Consider the following 22,321-nt stretch of genomic DNA (forward strand, 5'->3'; position numbering starts at 1 on the left):
GGATGTTGGCTATGTCTGTAGGCTTGGTATATTTTGTACCATTATGCAACAATTCAGAGCATATCTGGGAGTTTTTGCCCATGTTTCTGACATTACTAAAGAAGGCCTTGTGATTATCTTTAGTGTCTAGGGCAATTTTCCTTTCGAAACTGGCCTTTGATGATTTTATGAGTGATCGAAGTTTCTTGCTAATACTGATCAGAGATGCCTTCCCTTTTTGGGATTTTGCTCTGTCATGTAGTAGCTTCCTCCTTCTGTTGTACAGCTTATTTATGGCCGGGGTCCACCAGACCGGTCTCCTGTTTTTTGGAGGAGTGAGTCTTGGTTTTATTTGTGATAGCACGATCCATGCATTCCTGCAGGTGCTCATAGAATGCATTTGTAAAGGATTCTGCAGATTGGGCTGTATTATCCTCTGGCCCAGGGGCTTTGAAGGAATCCACTTCAGTCTTGAGAAGTGCAAAGTTGGCTTTTGAGAAATACTTTACAGAGATTTCCTTGGCTGGGGGTGGGGACGGGATATGGATGTCCAGGGAAATTTGTTTATGGTATGATCTTACCAATGAGGGGTTTACCTCTGGTGTGGAACATAGAGTCCCCATGTTGGTGATGACCAGGTCCAATATGTTGTACCCTCTTGTGGGAGTGGTGACCAGTTGCTCCATTGTGTTAGAGTTTATAAATGCAAGGAACCATTGGGCGAGGGTGTTTAGGCTTGAGTAATTTTCCCAGTCAATGTTTGGGTAGTTGAAGTCACCCAATAACATAGTGTTTGGAGAGACCTTCATATTCTCCAGTGTTCTTGGGAATGCCAAGTATAGTTCCTGTAATAGGGAGGGTGTTCTTTAGCAGGCTACAAACTGAAAGGCAGTTTTGCCCGCTGTTAGTTGCACATGGATGGTTTCCAATGCTTCGTGCAGTGCCACTAACCTGGAGGTGTAGGTATCTTTGATGAATATAGATACTCCCCATCCTTTTGTGCTTCGGTCCAAGTTTTGGGGCCGAAACGCATGGTATGAGTTATAACCTGGTAGTGCTGGGGTGCTCCCAGGAGCCTTGAACCAGGTTTCTGTTACTGCACAGACATTGATTTTTTCCATACTGAGGAGAGTCTCGAGTGCGTGCATCTTGAAGTTTAGACTTCTGGCATTGAGTAGCATTACCTTTAGTTTTTTTATCTTTGGGTTGTCTATGGAGGTGGGTTTGTCCTTTGAGCCTTGCCTAAAAAAGGCACTATGGGGGTGGCAAGAGCCTTGGCCAGTATACAAAAGCCTAAGGGTGACAGGTGCAAGTCATCCCTAGCGAAGCAATGTGGCTTGTTGAGCATGTCATCCCAGGCTGACAGACACTGGATCCCCTTTGAATGACACCAATACTTTAGCCAATTGTTGAAACTGATCATTTTGTCTTTATACTGTGGCATCATTCTTGGTGAGGGCAAGATGCTACTCAAGGTCAGGGACATACCAGCCTGGGCTACATGGTCAGAGAGCCCCTCTATGTCTCTTTTCATGTAGTCCAGGGAGGTATGTCTCAGGTCATTCACACTAGCATGGACAATGACAGAGTTATACTTGTACTTACTTTGGAGTGACCTGAGTGCTTGCGTTATGTGGCAGATCCTGGCACCCGACAGGCAGCTTACAGTGAGCTTCTCCTTGTTCAGTCTGGTGAGTGGGACGTCAGTGTGCCAGACAATAGAGTCCTCTATAACAAGTGTATTTCGTGTGTTGTTTGGCCTTATGGGCTGTGACTGTGAGGCACACTGATTTTATGAGATATGTGATTTGTGGGTATTGTTGAGGGGTGGCTGTTGCTTGGATATCTGCTTTGGAGGTCTTTGCTGTTTAGGCAGATTTTTAGTTAAGTATGTTTTTGTGTGTTTATGTGTTGGGTATGCAGATGCAATAGGTCTGTGTGAGACTGGATTTGTGGTGTGAGTGGTTACCTTTTCCTCCTGACTGACTGTGCCAGTCTTGGGTTGAGAGAGCTCTGCCTCCAGTTTGGCTGTGTAACTGCATCTCTCACATGTATTAGAGTTTGTTGGAAGGAGGAGAGGGTTGTCTGTGTACATAAGGCAATTGTAACATTGCCTCAAAATTCCCAGATTCACCAGCTGGACTGGAGAGTAATCTTGAAACTGACCCTTGGACATACCAGATTAGTATAAGGAACTGTTTTTCCTTTTACTGATCAGATTAGGGAAGGGAACTGATTTTTCACTTGATCAGGAAGGACCAATCGGGAGTCTAATACTTATGAGAAGTCAAGGAGGGTGTAGTGCTTTAGTTAGTTAGTGTTTCCTCATAAGAGCTGAGCAAGTGCAGGGCTTTAGAAAGAGAATAGAGTGATTACTTTGAGAGTTTGAACAGTTCTAAGGGAAAAAATGAAGATCAGACTTTGTGGAGCCTGGAATAGTTTAAACATGGGAAACAAGTGTACAATAGCCCCCCCTTTGATATTCACAGTGGCACACTAGTCTTGTAATCCCTGTACATGGTACGTGTCATCACAAATGGTGTGTCAGCTAGGGAAATTTAGGTCACTGTACCCCTCTACACCTCACAATGTCCTACATGGTATGTACCTCCCATGACAACTACAGCAAGGGAAAAGGACACAGACATACCTAACAAAAAGTGATAATGCCCTCAAACACATCCCCTATGCAGAGTGATTGACAGAACCACAGATAGAGTGCCTTTCATACTACCTACACAGAGGTTACCACTGCTGGATATACAGGGTTATGTCACACCCATACCAGTTGTCCAACCACCATGGTAACACCTCACCATCTGTCCAGCCTAAATGACCTATGGCCCTCATTCTTGTCACCGCAGTAAAGAGCACATGCTGGAGGTACAGGTTCCTATCCACAAATAAGCAATACCCTGGACTAAACCACCCAGCATTAACAAGCAAGGCTCCTTATTAGTAGATGTCAGACATACTTGTGATGAATGTTATGCAGATAGGTAATATGCCGTATGAGTTACCTCTGTGTAACTGTGTGACAGGAGCAAGTACAATCAAATTGCATGTGTCCCAAGGGGCAGGGTAGCATAACACTATGCTGCCGTAGGCCCAGGGCCAATAGCATAGTATCTACCTATGACACAATGCACACACACATGTAGTCATTGCAATACCAACTATGTAAGGCGGAATGAGTGTGCCACTGACTGTGTGCAAGGTCTGTAATGGTGTGATTGCTCAGCATGACTTTGTGTCTGTCATGGTAGTGTGTGTCCTCGGTGTGAGGCCAAAGAAAGATGTGTCAGTTATTGGGATAACAAAAACCTACATTGCCATATGTTGTGCTGTGGTTCCATGTATATGACTGCAATGTAGGTAGGGGTATGGCAGCAAAGACTAGGGTGGATTACCATTGAAACTGTAACTGTGCATTGCATGCATTGCATGGGATGACAATATTCCCCAACATTAGCTTGATATATACCCCCAGTGTGAGGTTGTGCATTGGACCTCAAACAGTGTGCCGAGTGCTGGTGTATACTAGTTTGTTGTATGAAGTGTGGCAGGCACTGTCACACAGTTGTTGGCTGAGCAGTGATATGTGTTAATTTACATGTGTATCCCCTGATAGACAGACAGATGCTATATATGGCAGTTCAGTGATATCATTACAGTAGAGTATTATGTGTGGCATATTACTTGCTCACATATTTTTCTTTTCCTTCCAGGGCGATGGTGCATCAGTGCAACCCCTGTTATTCAGCTGTAGAGGATGAGGAGATACATCAGAGCCTGGTGCGGGATTTTTCAACACTGTTTTCCCAGACCAGCCAGAACCAGCAGGAGAGGGCTGCACTGTGGCAAGACCTTGTCTGTCGGGTAAATGACATAGGCATGCATAACCGGACATATGAGCAGGTACGCCATCACTGCAGTGATTTAATTAGAAATGTCCGTCAGAGTGCGTCTGATATCCACAGACAACAGCTTGCCACAGGTGGTGGGGTACCTATCCGGCCCTCCCTTACCAGACTGGAGGAGCTCCTCCTAAGTGTTGTGGCTCCAGGACAACAACAACAACATCCACAGGCATGTGGCATGATGGAGGCTGGAGCCACCCAGCATGTGGACATGGAGTGCGCAGGTAACATGCCATATCTGTAGTTGAGTGTTGTCTGCACTGGTAGTTTATGCATGTGTGAGATGTGTACTGTGTATGTAGCTGTTATCCTGGAAATTCCTGTGCAAGATTGATATTCTGAATATCATCAGTACACCTGTGAAAGTCAACTGTATCATACTCACAGTATCAATGGCACAGTTGTGCCCACTGACAATAACTGTCTTATTTGTGCAGGTCTGTCTGGAGTAACAGCAAGGCAGCCAATCCATGCTGGTGAGTGTGTAATAACAATACTATTAATACTAATGATAATAATAGTAATAATTCCCTCAAACAGTATTGTGTATGTGTTGGATTGCAGGTGTGTGTGTGTTTGTATCTCATGTACTGTGGAGTGTGCATGTGTGCACATGTGCATGTGTGCATGTGTGCGTGTGCATGTGTGCATGTGTGGATGTGCCCATGTGCATGTGCCCATATGCATGTGAGCATGTGAGCATGTGTGCATGTGTGCATGTGTGCATGTGTGCATGTGCCCATGTGCATGTGTGCATGTGCATGTGTGAATGTGCCCATGTGCATGTGAGCATATGAGCATGCGTGCATATGTACATGTGTGCATGTGCCCATGTGCATGCGTGCATGTGCATGTGTGCATGTGATCATGTGCATGTGTGCATGTGTGCATGTGCCCATGTACATGTGAGCAGGTGTGCATGTGTGCATATGCATGTGTGCATGTGCATGTGTGTGTGTGCATGTGTGCGTGTGCATGTGTGCATGGTGGGTGCATGTGTGCATGTGCATGTGTGCATGTTCATGTGTCCGTGTGCATGTGCCCGTGTGCATGTGCCCATGTGCATGTGCCCGTGTGCATCTGTGGTAACTGTACACATCGTAAAATGTGTTTCCTGTCTTCCTCTCACAGGTTCTGATGTTGCTCTGTTGGCGTGCAGCAGGGAACCTGAAGCCACTGCTGGGGATAGTGATAATGATGATACATGTGTAATGGCACAGGGAGGTGTGACAGGGTCTGCTGTTGGTCAGCCAATCGACAGTACGCAGCAGTCAACCCCATCAATGCGCACAGTCATCCTTCCGATACATCCATTGTCACCAATGTCCTTAGCTGAGGGACAGCATACAGTGGGCATTGACCAGGGTAATGTGGTATCAGGGGCACATGCATCCCCTCACAGCAGCCATTGCCAGAGTCCTGACATGGTACCACACAGGCGGATGTCCAGGGGTTCTCGTGGGGGCATCGATGGTCATACTGCCCCTGTCAGATGTGCCCACAGAGGTCTTTCAACCTCAGCTTGGTTCTGGGCTGTAATGCAGGCACAGGCACGTATGGAATGGTACACCATACAGGGTCTGAGGAAGCTTAGAGCACATCGAACTGCTATGAATGACACTATGCGTGACGTAGCGGCTGCCATCCGTACTGTAGGCGAGGTCATTGACAGACATTGGGGGGACACATTAGATCTGTTCCACAACTACATGTCCATGAGCCAGGGCAATGCAGGATGGTTGAGGCATCGATGTGGACATATGCCAGCAACATCAGCAGCTGGCAGTCGTCACGGACAACAACAAACCCGCAGCTGCTCCCATAGTGCCAGTACCAGCCCCAGCAATGCTGGGTCTGTGCTGTCATCAGACCGCCCTAGAAGACCACGTGCACGTGACTCTGGACAGTCCCAGCAGGGACATGTGTCCAGTCATCAACCAACTGCTTCTGATGACAGTACCCAGTCTGGCTTAGTACCTGATACTGTCCGTAGCACCCCTGCCAGGCACAGGTACCATGTCCGTGGCGAGAGACAGTGATCTGTATGACCTGGCAGGTACAGTCTGTGGCTGTCCACAAACACCCGTATATGGCAGCCATGAGGTGGAACTGTGTGCATGCATACACACATGCATAATGCTAACACCTAGGGCTAAAACATACACACACACTGCATCAACATTGCCCCATGTTGTACTGTTGTCCCTCACTAACACACACACACACATACATGTTGATTGGATGTGTGAATGGCAGAATCTGGCATACCAAGTACACACCCTGTACATATGATGAAACTGTGCCACCTCCTGCAATCTGTAACATTGATGCAGGAACAGGATAGCATGGTGCTGATGCACAGGGTGACTACATAGAACTGTAGTAATATTATCATGTTATTAACAGTACAGTGTAATGATATCATTGTGGGTATATCCCAGCATGCCTGATGCATTAACAGTATGATTGTCATTGTAGTTTTTTATACACCAGTGTTAATTCCAACAGTGTAATGTCTGCACATCTTTGCATTCTGGTGGTAAGGCTGAAAACACAAACCCACCTACATAGGTAGCACAGGGGATAAGAAAATGGAAGTTATGATATTCAATGCCGGACATGTAAACCGCAAGATGCATGCAGTCCAAACTCTACTCAGCATGTAGAATGTTGATATCTGTGCAGTGACAGAAACCTGGTTCAAGGCTCCCAAGAGCACCCTAGCACTACCAGGTTACACCTCATACCATGCTTTACAGCCCCAAAACATGGAACTAACTATGAAAGGAGGGTGAGTATCAATAAATGTCAAGGATACCCACACCCCCAGGTTGGTGCCACAGCATGAAGCATCACAGACTATCCACGTGCAACTAACAGTGGGTAAAACTGCCTTCCAGTTCATAGCCTGCTACAGACCACCCTCCTAAACCCAGGAAACCCACTCGGCCTACTTATGAACACATGAATATATGAAGGTGTCTCCAAACAACATTATATTGGGCAACTTCATCTACCCACACATAGACTGGGAGCATTACTGTAGCTCCAACACCCTAGGCCAAAGGTTCCTAGAATTCATAAACTCAAATGCTATGGAACAACTTGTTACCACTCCCACAAGAGGGGAAAACTTACTGCACCTGATATCACCAACATGGGGACTCTATGCTCCAGACCAGAAGCGTATCCCTCACTGGTAAGATGACACCATAGAGTAATCTCACTGTATATTCACATACCAACCACAGCCCCTGCACAGAAAACCACAGTGAAAAAGTTGTGTAAAGCAAATTCCACACAGCTCAAAACTGAGACAGAGGTGGAATCCTTCAAAGCCCCTGGGCCTGTGGAAAATACCGCCCACACAGCTGAATCCTTTATAAACGCATTCTGTGAACACCTCCAGGAATGCACAGATCATGCAATTCCAAATATAACCAAGACCCAATCCTCCAAAGACAGGCGTCCTTTCTGGTGGACCTCAACCACATAACAGAAAACAAGAGAAGGAGTAAACTACTACATGATCGACCAATATCCCACAAAGGGAAGGCATCTCTGATCAGTATTTGGACAAAAATTACGGGCACTCATAAAATCGTCTAAGGCCAGCTTCAAAAGAAATATTGCACAAGACACTAAGGATAATCACAAGGCTTTCTTTACTTATGTTAGGAATCTGGGTGGGAATTCCCGCCCAGATATGCTCAGAGGTTATCCTAAATGACACAGAATACACCTAAGCCACATACATTGCCAACATCATTGCTGACAGGTACAGCACAAACATCTCACCCCCCCACCACCACAAAGGCAAATATATATCCCAGCAGAGTGATGCCCCCCTGACATCTGAGATGCTCAGTCACCCTCTCCAATGCAGAAACACAGCATCAATGGGAGCAGACAGTGTCCCAGGCTGCATCCTACATGAACTCCAAGAAGAACTAAACACAAACATAAAACTACTGTTCAATCCCAGCCTTACTAAAGGATATGTAGCCATGGAGTGGCGTACAGCAAAAGTGATCCCTCTCCACAAAGGTGGTGCCTCAATGGATCCTGGAAACTATTGCCCTGTACACCTGACTCGCTTAGTCTGCAAAGCTATGGAAAGGATCATCATAGACCTCATAGATAAAGTTATTGGGGACCTACAGACACTGGATCCTACCCAGTTCAGCTTTGTTGAGGGCACATCCTGCCTCTTAAACCTGGTTGATGTCTTTGAAACAGTCACCAAGGCCAGTGACAAGGGGAAGGTGTTCAACACAGCCTACCTGGACCTCGCAAAAGCCTTCGATACAATACCCCACTCAGGCATTATAGAGACGCTCACCAGCATAACTATAAACTCCTATGTCACTAGATGGATTGCAAACTGGCTCATGGACAGAACACACATGGTCAGAATTGCTGGAGCCATGTCACACTCTAAACCAGTTACAAGTGGCATCCCACAGAGTTCAGTCCTGGGACCTCTCTTGTTTGGTATATATTTCTCGGAGGTACAGGCCAACACAGAAGGACTGTGGCTGAGCAGGTTCGCAGATGACTGCAAACTGTGCGCCATAATCAACTCACCAGCCAACAGAAGCATCCTATAAAAGGGCCTCATAGAAACAGACAGCTGGTGCCAGAGCCATGGCCTCAAGCTAAACGCCAAAACCTGTATAGTCATCCCCTTTGTCAAAAACTAAGTGCCCACAAATTAACACATAGGTGGTAAGCCATTAAGTACTGTACACATGAGTAGGGACCTGGGGATATGAGTTGATAGCAAACTGTCATTTGACAACCACATGGTTGTAGTGGTTACACAGACAGTTTATATAGGCCACCTAATCATGAAAGGATTCACAGCTAGATCACAGGAGGTCATTGTGCCTCTTTAGTCATCCCTCATCAAGCCCATAATTGAGTACAATGCCCCTTTTGTGGTGTACCTTACCAGATACCTGACCTGCAGCAACTGGAAAGTCCATAAAAGTACCTCACCAAGGGGATCAAAGGGCTCAAACAGATGCCTGACATATAGAACCATGTCCAACCTGGAATTAATGGACATGCTGCACCTCAGAAAATCCAAATCCCATGGAGCTATATGCTCGTGACACTTGCACCTCAGCACTTACATAAATAGGACATGCTGGAGGGACAGATTCATAACCCAGAGGCTCCCTTCACTCTGGAATAAAATCACAGTCCAGGTTAGGCAGAGTCCCTTAATGACTCTCTGCAAGAGGAATGTTGTTGAGTGGATGGGAGATTGTAGGTTTACCCCGGGTATCACTTCTGTGTCACTGTTACACAGAGGCTGAGTATACTAACCTGGAAAAAGGCCATATCAAAATTCATTTAACATGGGTGGCAAAAGACAAACACAGTCTGGCTAGGCTTATAACTGCCCTAGGGCAGATAACCTAGTATGAACCTATGAACCTATTACATGATGTATCCTCAACTGATACACAGATGTAGGAAACCCAGTGTCAGTGATATCCCTGCAGTACTACACTATACCAGTAGCCATTCTTACTGAGCCACACACATCCCTGTGAAGAATGCTGTTTGGCATATAGCAGTCTCACGTACATGCCAACACACTAGCAATATGTTAATCCACGGCTGGAAATGTATACAGTGGCCTACAATGCATTCTGCACATGACACACATGACCACCACATGGGTATCATACAGATGGATACCTGTTGTCCAAGCCATGATCTATTACTGTAACGCAACTGTAACTTTGTCATCAGCATGTACTTAACATAGTATTCCAGTAGTACCATGTAGGTGGCAGCACCCATCATGTAGAATGGGTAATGGTGTGTACATATGGACAAGTGTTTTCTTGTGTATCCTGTGATATTCACATTTCCAAAGGTATTGTGCAGTCCCTCGGTGTATCGCCTAAGCAAGAAGGTGTCTTTATGCATATCAGCAACAATTGCCATACACCTACACTAGATGTCCATTACTCACAGACTTTGCTGTGTTATAACATGTGACATATACTCCAGACATGAACCCTCACCCACATTAATATATCACAGCTTTCATGAGTGTGTGTCATCCAGTTGGCCTAGGACACATATCACTGCAGTAGCCTGCATTGTCAACAACATACATGTATGGCATATAGTCTGGGAATCTGCAGGACATGCTGGCACAGGTAACAACTGCATTCACATGAGGCAGGCTTCACACATAGGAACTATTGAAGGTCACAGGTACATATCTCTATGTGGCACACACATACCTGATGTGTGCTTTGAAATTACTGTTATAATTATATGTCATACAATAATAAAAGCAACACCCACCACACATGGCATTTGTAGGATTCAAACCCCTACCTAACTATGTTATGACACTTAAAAGAGATGGATTAGCGGAGCGCACTATCCAGATTACTGCGTGGTTTCTCTTCTCCTGCTATACTTATAGGGTGCTGACATCATCAGTCTTTTACAAAGAGGAATGTACATCATGTAGTGTGTTATTCCAGTTGCCAAAAGGGCCATTTCTTTCAAAGAGAATTGCACACAACCTGCACCCCCAAACTGAGCATTTGCAGGATTCAAACCCTTACCTACCTATGTTATGACACTTGAGAGAGACGCATTAGCAGAGTGCGCTATTCAAATTACTGGGGGGGGGGTTCTTCTCCTGCTGTATTTATAGGATGCTGACATCATTATTTAGAAAGAGGTATGTACATCTATTACTATCCCTCAGTATGGGGGATAGAATATATATGTATAAACAGACGCCTACTTCAGGGTCACATATGCACATCAGCACTGCCAGGTTATGTTTTATACCATGCTTCATGACCACAGGACTTGTAACACACAACACAACCAAGGGGTGTATCCATATACATCACAGATACACAGACCTCTCGGTTGTTACCACTGCACTAAGCATGACAGGCCATACATATACAACTAGCATTGTGCAAAACTGACTTTTGGTTTGGTGTGTAGTTCAGACCACCCCTCCCATATCCAGGAACCACACTTGGCTTCCCTGAGAACAGTGTAGGATATGAAGGTGTTCACATACACCATTACAGTGGTTAACTTCAGGTACTGGAATATTGAGTGGGGGAACTACTCAGGCTTCAACAACATCATCCTACAGCCACTACAATTTGTGAATTCATGTGCTATGGCAGAACCAGTCACCACAGCCACAAGGGGGAATACATATTGGACCTGACCATCAGCAACATGGGGACTCTATGTTCCACACCAGGGGTAGACCACCATTGTTAATATCTGACCATAACCAACTTTCCCTGGACGTCCATATCCCATCCCCACCCCCAGGCAAGGAAATCACTACAAACAAAGTATTTCTCAAAAGCAGACTTTGCACTTGTGAAGACTAGGGTGGAATACTTCAAAGGCCCCATGCTGGAGGATTATACAGCCCAATCTGCAGAATCCTTTACAAATGCATTCTATGAGCATCTGGAAGGTTTGCATTGATCATGCTATCCCAAATAAAACCAAGACTCTTCCACAACGGGAGACCTGTCTGGTTTACACCAGCCATATATAAGCTGTACAACAGAAGGAGGGAGCTAATACATTACAGAGCAATATCCCACAGAGGGAAGACATCTCTGAACAGTATTGGCAAGACACTTAAATCCCTCAAAATCATCACTTGCAAGTTTTGACAGTGAAATTGTACAGACACTGCAGATAAGGCTCCCCTCAGTCTGGAATTGAATCTCAGTTAATGTTAGACATAGCCCCTCGCCAACCCTCTTCCAGCAAACTCCAGCCACATTGATGTGACATTGCAAATTCAATTCCTGTGATCTACACTGTGTCCCTGCTTGATGGAGGCACAGCACACCAGCCTTAAACGGTGCCTTCTATGACCTACTTTACAGAGGCACAGTAGGCTACTGTACTGGGGAGGCAGACGCCAAATACACTCTGGCTAGGCTTATGTATTCCCTAGGGCAAACAGCCTAGTATTGACCTCTACACCCATATGTTTATGTTTCGGATGCCCAATATTTGTTGCTGATAAACTGTTTCCAGGTCTTTATTGCCATATCTTTCCCTGTTTCTATGAACAACTTGTGTATCTGTGGAAGATGTTTGAATATGACAGGGTTCCACTATATTACTTATGTCTCTGTTGTCATTTAACTGTGTGCACTGGGCAGATTGCTGTATTGTGGGAGGTTCCTGGCTTAACACATACAAATGCCAGATATGTGTGGCCAACTGCTATACTGAGACATGGCCTAAGTGTGTGAGCATGCCCAGTTCAAGTTTCCATGTTTTTTTGCCTGACATACGTCTCATTTATCAAAGTGTGTGAGCATGCCCAGTGTGACCTTTCCATATGTTGAGATCTGAGGTCCACCACATTTGTGGTTGTGTGTGAACTTGAACAATATTTGACATTTATAGTTGTATGTTGGAAGTCATGTTGTGTTCTTACTGCCCAACTACTTTGTGTCTGAACCCAACAGGGATTATGCTGTGCCTGCAGGGTTTCAATGGGATAGTTTGCATACACTTGTCAACATTCTTTCATACTGAACAAACACTGTAATATTGTATAGTGTACTGGTTCAGTCCTTTCACTGTGGTGGACAGTATCCTGGGTTTCAGTCCTATCACTGCTTTAAATATTCATACTGGGCACACCAGACTGGTTAAGGGCCAGTTATGCAAATATGACCATGTTGCATTTTGTTCAGCTATGGCTACTTAAACCAGGCTTGTCCAACATTAGTAGTGTATTCTGCAACTTGAGTGGACATTGAGAAACACTAGGCTATGTGCCCCAGGCCATTTCTAATCCTAGTCAGAGAGTGTGTTTGTCCTTCAACACATTTTAACTGGAGTTTGCCATGACATTTTTCAAGGTTAGTATACTGTGCCTCTGTCTAACCGTGACATAAAAGTGATACCCAGGGTAAACCTGCAATCTCCCATCCACTCAGCAAGATTCCTCTTGAAGACAGTCAATGAGGGTATCTCTGGCTAACCTGGACTGGGAGTTTACTCAAGAGTGGAGGGAGCTTCTGAGTTACGGATCAATCTCTACAGCATGTCCTATTTATGTCAATGATGAGGTTCAGGTCTCTCATGTGCATAGCTCAATGGCATTCAGATTTTACAAGGTGCAGCATGTGCATTGATTCCAGCTTGGACATGGCTTTATACATCAGGCACAGATCACCTCTGGGCAGGCAGTATGCCACTGTGTGGAGCTGCAGTTTGTTTAATCAGGCAACACATGGCATCTGTTACAGCCCTTTGATCCTTCTGGTGAGGTACTATTGGGGTCTTTCCAGTTGCTGGAGGTGTCTGCTAAGGTACATCCCACAAGGCCCACTGTACTCAATTGTGAGCCTGATGAAGGATGACTGAAGAGGCATGATGACCTCCCCTGATCTAGATGTGAATACCTTCATGATTAGGTGGGTATATGAAATGTTTCTCTAACCACTACGGCCACATGGTTGTCAAATGCAAGATTTATATCAACTTGTGTCCCCAGGTCTCTTATTACTTCTAAAGTACTTAATGGGTTAACACCTATGTGGTAATTGGTGGACACTTACTGTTTTTCCAAAGGGGGTGACTATACACTTTTCTGCATTTAGCTTGATGACATGGCTCTGGCACCAGTTGTCTGTTTCTATGAGGCCCTTTTGTAGGATGCTTGTGTCAGCTGGAGGGTCAGATATGGCGCCCAGTTTGTAGTCATCTGCAAACTTGTTCAGACACAGTCCTTCCATGTTGGCCTGTACCTCTGAGAAATATATACCACACATGGGAGGTCCCAGGACCGAGCCTTATGGGATGCCAGTTGTAGCTGGTTTGGAGTCAGACATGGCTGACCAGTTGTTCAATAGCATTTGAGTTTATGAATTCCAGGAACCTTTGGGCAAGGGTGTTGGGGCTTGAGTAATGCTCCCAGTCAGTGTTAGGGTAGTTGAAGTCACCCAATATAATGGTGTTTGGAGAGATCTTCATGTTCTCCAGTGTTTTCAGGAAAGCCGAGTGGAATTCCTGATTTTGAGATGGTGGTCTGTAGCATGCTATAAACTGAAATGGAGTTTTGCCCACTGTTAGTTGCACATGGATGGTTTCTGATGCTTCATGCAATGCTACTAACCTGGAGATGTGGGTATCCTTGATAAATATAGATACTCCCCCTCCTTTTGTGATTCGGTCCGGGTTTTGGGGCCGAAAAGCATGGTATGAGGTATAACCTGGTAGTGCTGGGGTGCTCTATGGAGCCTTGAACCAGATTTCTGTCACTGTACAGATATCGATGTTCTCCATATTGAGGAGAGATTTGAGTGCATGCATTTTGAGGTTTAGACTTCTGGCGTTTAGCAGCATTACCCTTAGTTTCTTGTTCTTAGTGTTTTTTAAGGAGGTGGGTTTGACTTTTGAGCCTTGCCTAAAAAAGGCACTATAGGGGTGGCAAGAGCATTTGCCAATATCCAAAAGCCCAGGGGAGACAGGTGCAAGTCATCCCTTGCGAAGCAACGTGGCTTGTCAAGCATGTCATCCCAGGCTGACAGACACTGGATCCCCTTTTAATGACACCAAAATTTTAGCCAATTATTAAAATTGATCATTTTGTCTTTATATTGTGGCATCATTCTAGCTGAGGGTAAGATGCTGCTCAAGGTCAGAGTCATACCAGCCTGGGCTGCATGATCGGAGAGCTCCTTTATGTCTCTTTTCATGTAGTCAAGGGAGGTACGTCTCAGGTAGTTCACACCAGCGTGTACTATGACCAAGTCATACTTGTACTTGCTTTGGAGCGATCTGAGTGCTTGCATAATGTGGCAGATCCTAGCGCCCGACAGGCAGCTCACTGTGACCTTCTCTTTGTTTAGCCTGGTGAGCGGAACATCAGTGTGCCTAACTATAGAATCACCTATTACAAGTGTGTCAGGTGTGTTGTTCTGCCTTAAGGGCTGTGACTGTTTGGCACTCTGGCTTTGTGGGCTATGTGTTGCTCGTGTTTTGTTGTGGGATAGCATTTGCTTGCCCGTGGATAGTCCATGCTGCTTCTTGCTGTTGCACCAACCTGGGGGTGTGGTTATCCTTGACAATTATTGATAGTCACCCTCCTTTTGTAGTTTGTTCCATGTTTTGGGGCTGTAAAGCATGGCATGAGGTGTAACCTGGTAGTGTTATAGTGCTCTTGTGAGCCTTGAACCAGGTTTCTGTTACTGCACAGATATCAACATTCTCCATGCTGAGGAGACCAAAAGGCCAGGTTGATAGGTGCAAGCCATCCCTAGTGGGTGGAGCATCATGTCTTGCTCAGCATGTCATCCCAGGCTGACAGGCATTGGCTCCCCTTTGACTAACAGCAATACTTAAGCCAATTGTTGTAATTGATCATCTTGTCTTCAAATTGTGGCATCATGCTTGGTGAGGGTAGTATGTTAGTCAGGGTCATCAAGTTTGCATATACTACATGGTGTTATATTGCTTAACACATGGCAATCATGCCTCAGGTGGTGCTGCAGGGTTGCCTATGTTGGATGCACATACTACACTCCCTGTACATGTTTGAAAGCAGGTTGTGTCAACTTAGGCATCCCTTTTACTATATGTGTGAGTCAGAGAGAGGTATCATTTCCAGGGTTCCTACTGAGCCAGTGTATGTGCTATGCATTGCCTCTTTGTCAAGGCCAAGGCATACTGGGCACGCCTCCTTCTGCCTACTGGGGCAGGCTCAGGTTGTTCCTCCTCCGAGTCACGCTCTACCTGTGATGGCCTTGGCAATGGTGGGGGGCTGTTTGGCCCGAGCCTATGCTTGTCCTGCTGCAGCTGTTTTCACAGAATCATATTATGTAGCATAGCACATACCATGACAATTTGGGTACATGTAGTTGGTGAGTACTGCAAGGCTCCACCAGATGTGTCCAGCCACCGGAACCGTGACTTGAGCAGCCCAAACAGACGTTCTATTACATTACATGTTTGTGCATGTGCCTCATTATGGCGTTCCTGTTCAGGTGTGTGTGCGTTTCTGATGGGTGTCATCAGCCACGGCTCCAGTGCATAGCCAGCATCCCCCAGTAGGTGACCATGTGGGATGTCTCCATTGGCAAATGTCTGGTACAGCTGCGTCAGATGCCAGTTATGGGAATCATGGTAGCTTCCAGGGCAGCCAGCACACACATTCAGTATTATGCCCTGGGCATCACACACAACCTGGCAGTTGATGGAGGGGAAGCCCTTGCGGTTGAAGTAGACCCTACCCCGCTCACCGGCTGGTGCTTTGATGCATATGTGCGTGTAGTCTATTGCACCCACTACCTCAGGGTATTCTGCTATTTGCTGGAAGAGATGCATATTGCTGGCCAATACCTCAAGGGAATTGGGGAAATATACATGATCACCAACATGTGCTGACATGGCATCCAGGAACTGGTGCAGTACCCTGGATGCTGATGCCTGTGATATCCCCATCATATCACCAGTTGGTCTCTGGAAGGTACCTGTTGCTAGTATTCTTAGGCCAACACATACCTTGGTTTCCACTGGGATGGGTTCCTCTCTGTTGGTTCTGTGTGTGAGGCGTGGCCTGCACAGCTCAACAATTTGCTGTAGGAGGTCTCTGTCCACTCTATAGCGCTCCACTATCTCCAGCTCATGTAATCCCTGGTAGGTGACCCTGGGCCTGTACACTCTTCTCCGTCTCCTCACTGTGGGTTGTCTGGCAGCATTTGCATTGTCACCACCCTCAGCATGTTGCATATGTTGCCTTATAACAGCTATGGCAGCCCCTAGCATTTTTTGTCTGAGTGAGGCTTTTTCAGTTTTCACTTCTAATAGCTTACTCCAGTGTTGCAGTGTCTCTTGAGAGAAACATACTGCACTGTTGTTTGCAGAGTTTTAAGTGCTTGTCTGGGCTACTGTTCTGCCTGTGTAATTGCCTGCTTCTTATTGTTTTCACCTGTTACCTCTGCTAGTATTCCCTGGTAGCTTCCTACAATTTGTTCTGCTCCCTTTTTCCTTTCTGTTTCCTCAGGGGGGAGCGACACGCAAACAAGGGCAAACACGCTCACAGCAGCTAACATGCATGCACACATGCTTAGACGGACTAAAACTTGGTTATTCAGGTTAAAACACACATACACCAGCGCAAATGAGCTAACAGGTCATTAAACAAGCTTCTACATGCTTACTCCAGCTGAAACGCACGCACTTGCACTTACACGCACGCACCCTATCTTACTCGGGCCTCCGAGCACGCACACGCGCGCATGCACGGCCAGCAAGAAACTTTGGTGTTATCCACAGTGTACACCTAGCATTTCTTGGTTTTCCCATGTCTACTTCTTGACACACCTCTTTCCATGATGTGTGACTGACAGCTTTCACATGCCACTCTGCTCCACTGATCTGCATTTCTTTCATACATACCCCCCCCTGTGATGTCACCTATCTCTTACTCTGTTATTCCCCCTTATCCTACTCCTACACTCCAGGGATTGTGCTCATTTGCTATGTAAAAGTGCGATTCACTATCCTAACACTCATTTACATAGGATTGCCTACTAATGCTTAGTTACATGTCTTACACTGAGCTTCCCCCCTTAGCAACCCCTATTTGGTGGCCATGTTGTTTTCAGTCTGCTATTCCCTTACATTGTAAATTCATGGTTTGCATAAAACCCACGTTTGTGGGTTTTAAATTTTTATTTTTCTGTCTTTTACAGTGCAGCCCATTTGCGCGGCCCTGCGCTACGTTGAAAAAAAAATGTATTTTAATTTTCCATGGGGGTATGTTGTCAGTGGCCGCATATTTGGCCATTGGCATGCTTCCTGGAACATATGCAACCTTTATTTGCAGCTTACAAGGCTCCATTGTGCTATTTGCAGAACGGTACTCAGTTGTCAACTGAGTACATTTCTACAGATAACACGGCTCTTACATGGACAGTTTTGTGCTTCCTGGATCGCGAAATTACCTCATTTGCATGCCTTTTGGCTGCAAGTGAGGTAATTTGCATATCCAAGCCCTGTCCTTGTAAGAGCCATTTTAGGAGCTCTCTTACACACCCCTACAGGCTGTCCGTGGATTGCTCGTCGGACATGATGGCTGCCCACTGCTTTTCATGTGACATGCTAGTGGGTTTAGGTATTGTGGGAGAACAATGTTTATTTTGCTTGTTGGGTTGAGATTTCTTTTGTTTACTGCAATGGTAAACAATGATGCTGGAAAATGGAGGAAGAGTTATGTTGGCTATATGGGGGTCTGTTGATTGCATGGTCAGAAGATTCACTAGGGATGACTATGTATCTTGGGATAGTTTTTCCTTCATTCTGTTCCTCCAGTTGAACGAGACTCCTCCTCTCCCTCATGCACATACTATTATTGTATCTGTTCTCCAAAAGGTAAGACTCTCTGCTTTTTGGTGGCTAGCTGCACTATGCACAGCTTTGCTCTCCACACTGCCCCATCCCACTCACCCCCATATCATTGCATATCTATACACTCATTGGCACTGTGACATCCCCACTATGGGCCAGTGATCAAGGAGCCTGAATCTTCACCACTGACACTGGAGAAGGACATTCACTTGGAACAAAAATGTATACACCCAGTATTTCCAGATGCATATCTTTGCATTAAACACAATTTCCCTTAAGCACACACAGGGAACACACTCAGCCTGGGGTCTGTATTTCTCTGTCTCTTTCCAGGTCCCCAGTAAGGCTCCCCCACTGGCACAGCTGTAGAGTTAAGTCTTCAGCCGATTGTCCAAGACAAGTCCTAGAGCACCCTCTCTGTGAAACCAGTGCTTCATGTCCCTGTTCCAAGTAGCTGACACGTGCACTCTTTGAGATTTTATTAGCATGTATATGTACACATGCACATATACACACACACCTGGGAAAGGTGGCACAGGTTTACTAGCTATGCCCCCTTCTGCCCAGACTATAAGGTAGTTACTGCCAACAGACACTCACAAGTCAGCTACTCTAAGGCTCTTACAAAGGTACCCAATTATACAAAGTGAAATTAATATTAATACGAATGGTAGTTTGACCAAAGTAGTAAGGCTTTCAGGAATGGCCACAGAGTCACCAAACAGATATGAGTAATCTCAAAGGTTAAAATATTCTCTGAAGGACCAGCCACAATGAAAAGTTTAAATATATTTAATAATAAACAATAAAATAACATGAAAATGCTCAATATATATTTACAATAAAAAATGAAAAAAATAAAAAAATAAATCAGAGCAGATGCAGCATGATGCATGCATGAGAAAAAAAAGAATTAATAGTAAAAATAATTTAATCCGCTCAGGGTCAGACTTCATCAGAATGTAGTCTTCTCTGATTTATATATTTACAATACACCACTGTTTGAACTGCAGGAAATATTAAAATAACACAGATGAATAGATTTACACAGAAAAACAGTATTTAACTAATCTCACTATATTTTCCTCACTAATCTAAAGAGTTACTATTCTCTAGTCACTTAGTAGCATAAGGTAAGATGAAATAGGTGAGTGATCCTTTTATGTCAGGTTTCCAAAACAGCGTGCCATGAGACTTCAGTCTCACCTAGTATTAAACATTATTTTAGTGATGGATTCCAGAATTACATCACATACCTCTGGTCATCTGACTTCTGGTTCCTATGCAACCCCCTATTTGTTAGAATCTACCAGGATTTAACATCTATTTGTCAATACTACGCACATACACACAGAGCCTTGCTAAGATCACCTGCAGCTCCTGGAAGTCATAAAACCATAAAACACTTCCACTCTTCCTACAGGGGCTAATAAACCATCCTGATTACAGACATTGCATCTCTGGCTTCATTCAAAACTGTGAGATAACATCTTTATGCCTAAGCCCAGTAATTTAATTTCTTACGATTTTTAAAGTTTGAGATTAACCTTTTCTCTTCCAGTATCCTCTGTTAAAACATTTACATTTAAACAGTTACAATAATGCATGGGTGTTTCTTTTTCTGTGCAGCAGGGTACACTGTTGGTACATTTTTAACACAAGCAGCTTTACAAATAAATTTTTCAAAAAAAACATCTGTATAAATCAGTTTGATATATGAATGACATATAATTCTTTACAAAATTCCAGCCAGCTGTGCTGGCATATGTTATACATCCACAGCCCTACTTCTCCTCGCACAGCTAGCAATACCATCGTCACAGCCACTCCCACTAACATCCATCAACAGACATTATCTAATCAGCAGTAAACTCAGCCAATGTCAATACCATCTAAAATTAATCATGGTTAAGTAGCCTATAAACTACATATCCCAATATCTTCTACCTCTCAGCTGTATCATCCACTCCAACACCATGCTATTCCATGTTATCCTAATTTCACTACTAATCTTACAGTCAAATCTTACTTAATTTCACCACATAACATCGTTACAAACAAACTTACTTGTGCCTACTAACCAGAAACATGCTCTTCAGTATATCCACCTTACTATATAACTGCAAATTAACTGACTTCAAAGAATGACTCCATCTAAAATTACAAACACTAAATTCAAAGACATTAAACTTACATTTTGTCTTTCCCTTCTCAATAAAAGAATACGTAATCACACACAAAATCTAACACACATGCTACCCTCAGATCCTTATTACTACTTAATTACTACTTACTACTACTTTGCTCCTATAGCTGAATCAAGCTATACATCCAAACCGCAGGCCATTCAATCATCACATCCCTCTGTCACCAAATAATTAAAAACTAGTCATCTCAACCACCATACCATTAGGTCTCAAGCTCTTTAATCTAAATATTCATAGTGTCTCCAATACCAGAATTACAAGCCTGGGTCTCCTCACATAAACCAGATATTTTATCCCTTACAAAACCGGTTACCCCATTCCCCAATTAAAGATGGAGAAGAATTAGTCCCACAGGTCTGATTGTTTAAAAAAAAGCAGTGACAGAGTACCTATTCTTTATGCAAACACCTTAGAACTCTGTATCTATTCTCATACTGTGCTCAAATGACAAAACTGAAGTGCTGTTTACCTTACTAAAGTTTAATGCAAAGAACTCATATTTTGTAATTGCAACCTGCATCCCATGAACTACCATTCCTTCCATAATTTAAAATATTCTACAATGGAGCACAAATAATATCTCTAAACAAAATGATAATGCTCTGTGATTTTTAATAACAATTACTACTTAAAATGAAGACTATATCACCATCAATAACTTTAATCAATCAATTAGTTCGCTCCCCTGATGCAATCCTTGACTGGATATTAATCAATGCCTCTAACAAAATCTCAGCTACAGACTCATTTCCAGGCTTCCTCAGTGATTATAATCATTCATATGCTATCTGACAATGCAACAAAAGCTATAAAATTATCTTGTACATCCTAGTTTGAAACTTCACAAATTTCATTTTAACCTCATTAACCTCTACAATTAGGCAAATCAACTTGTTTTTCTGAAAACAATCAAGCAGTGGAAAAGCTTAATTTTTAATTTCTATCAGTTTTCAGTAGTACCAGATCTAATGCAACCCCTTGGCTTACTAGAAACACTAAACAGGTATTGGAAGAAAAAGATAAAGCATAGAAACAAAACCTTCACCCAGCTCCAAAATAATAACGTTTCTAACCCAAAATGTTATTGGGCAACCATAAACAAACTCCTGAAACCTAATCAAACTATACAGCCAAATCCATTACAAAATGAAACAAACCAAAACATTGATAAGCAATTCAACTCTCACTTCATCCAAGTAACATCTACAGCAGTGAAGAATCTAAGAGATGATCCTTTAGATACCCTTTAGTCCATTCTAATACCCCAATATTTTCTCTTCAACCACTCACAACTAAGATACAAAAACTGCTATACAACTAAAGAATACAGCAATAGCAGCCAAACAACTTACTGCTAAATACTTAAAATCTATAGCAGATGCCATAGCTTCACATAGTGATACGAATCAATAGGTCCATAATATGCACCGAAAGTATGGAGAACAAACATATATTATCCCAATACAAAAATAGGAAAATCAGCAGGATTATCCAATTACTGACAATGACCATACACTCATTCTCTTGTCAAAACTCCATGAAATATATTCCTAACTGCAAAAGTACCTCCTGGATAAGGAACTACTCTCTCTCAGCCAACATGGCATTTGTCGTTCACATAGCACCAATATAGCTCTTTTCTCCTTCCTCAACACAATACATTTATTTAGGGATGAAGGTAAGCTAGTCTTTTCCATATTTGTAACTATCAGACATTTGCTACAGTCTCTCATCCTAAACTACTACAATCATTACTCTCCCTTTTTCTCTCTTCCCCTTGTCTAATATGGTTTGAAAAAACTCTCTCTT

This window comes from Protopterus annectens, chromosome 12.part0 (assembly GCF_019279795.1).
Source record: "Protopterus annectens isolate FY-2018-M chromosome 12.part0, PAN1.0, whole genome shotgun sequence".
Taxonomy (NCBI): Eukaryota; Metazoa; Chordata; order Ceratodontiformes; family Protopteridae; genus Protopterus; species Protopterus annectens.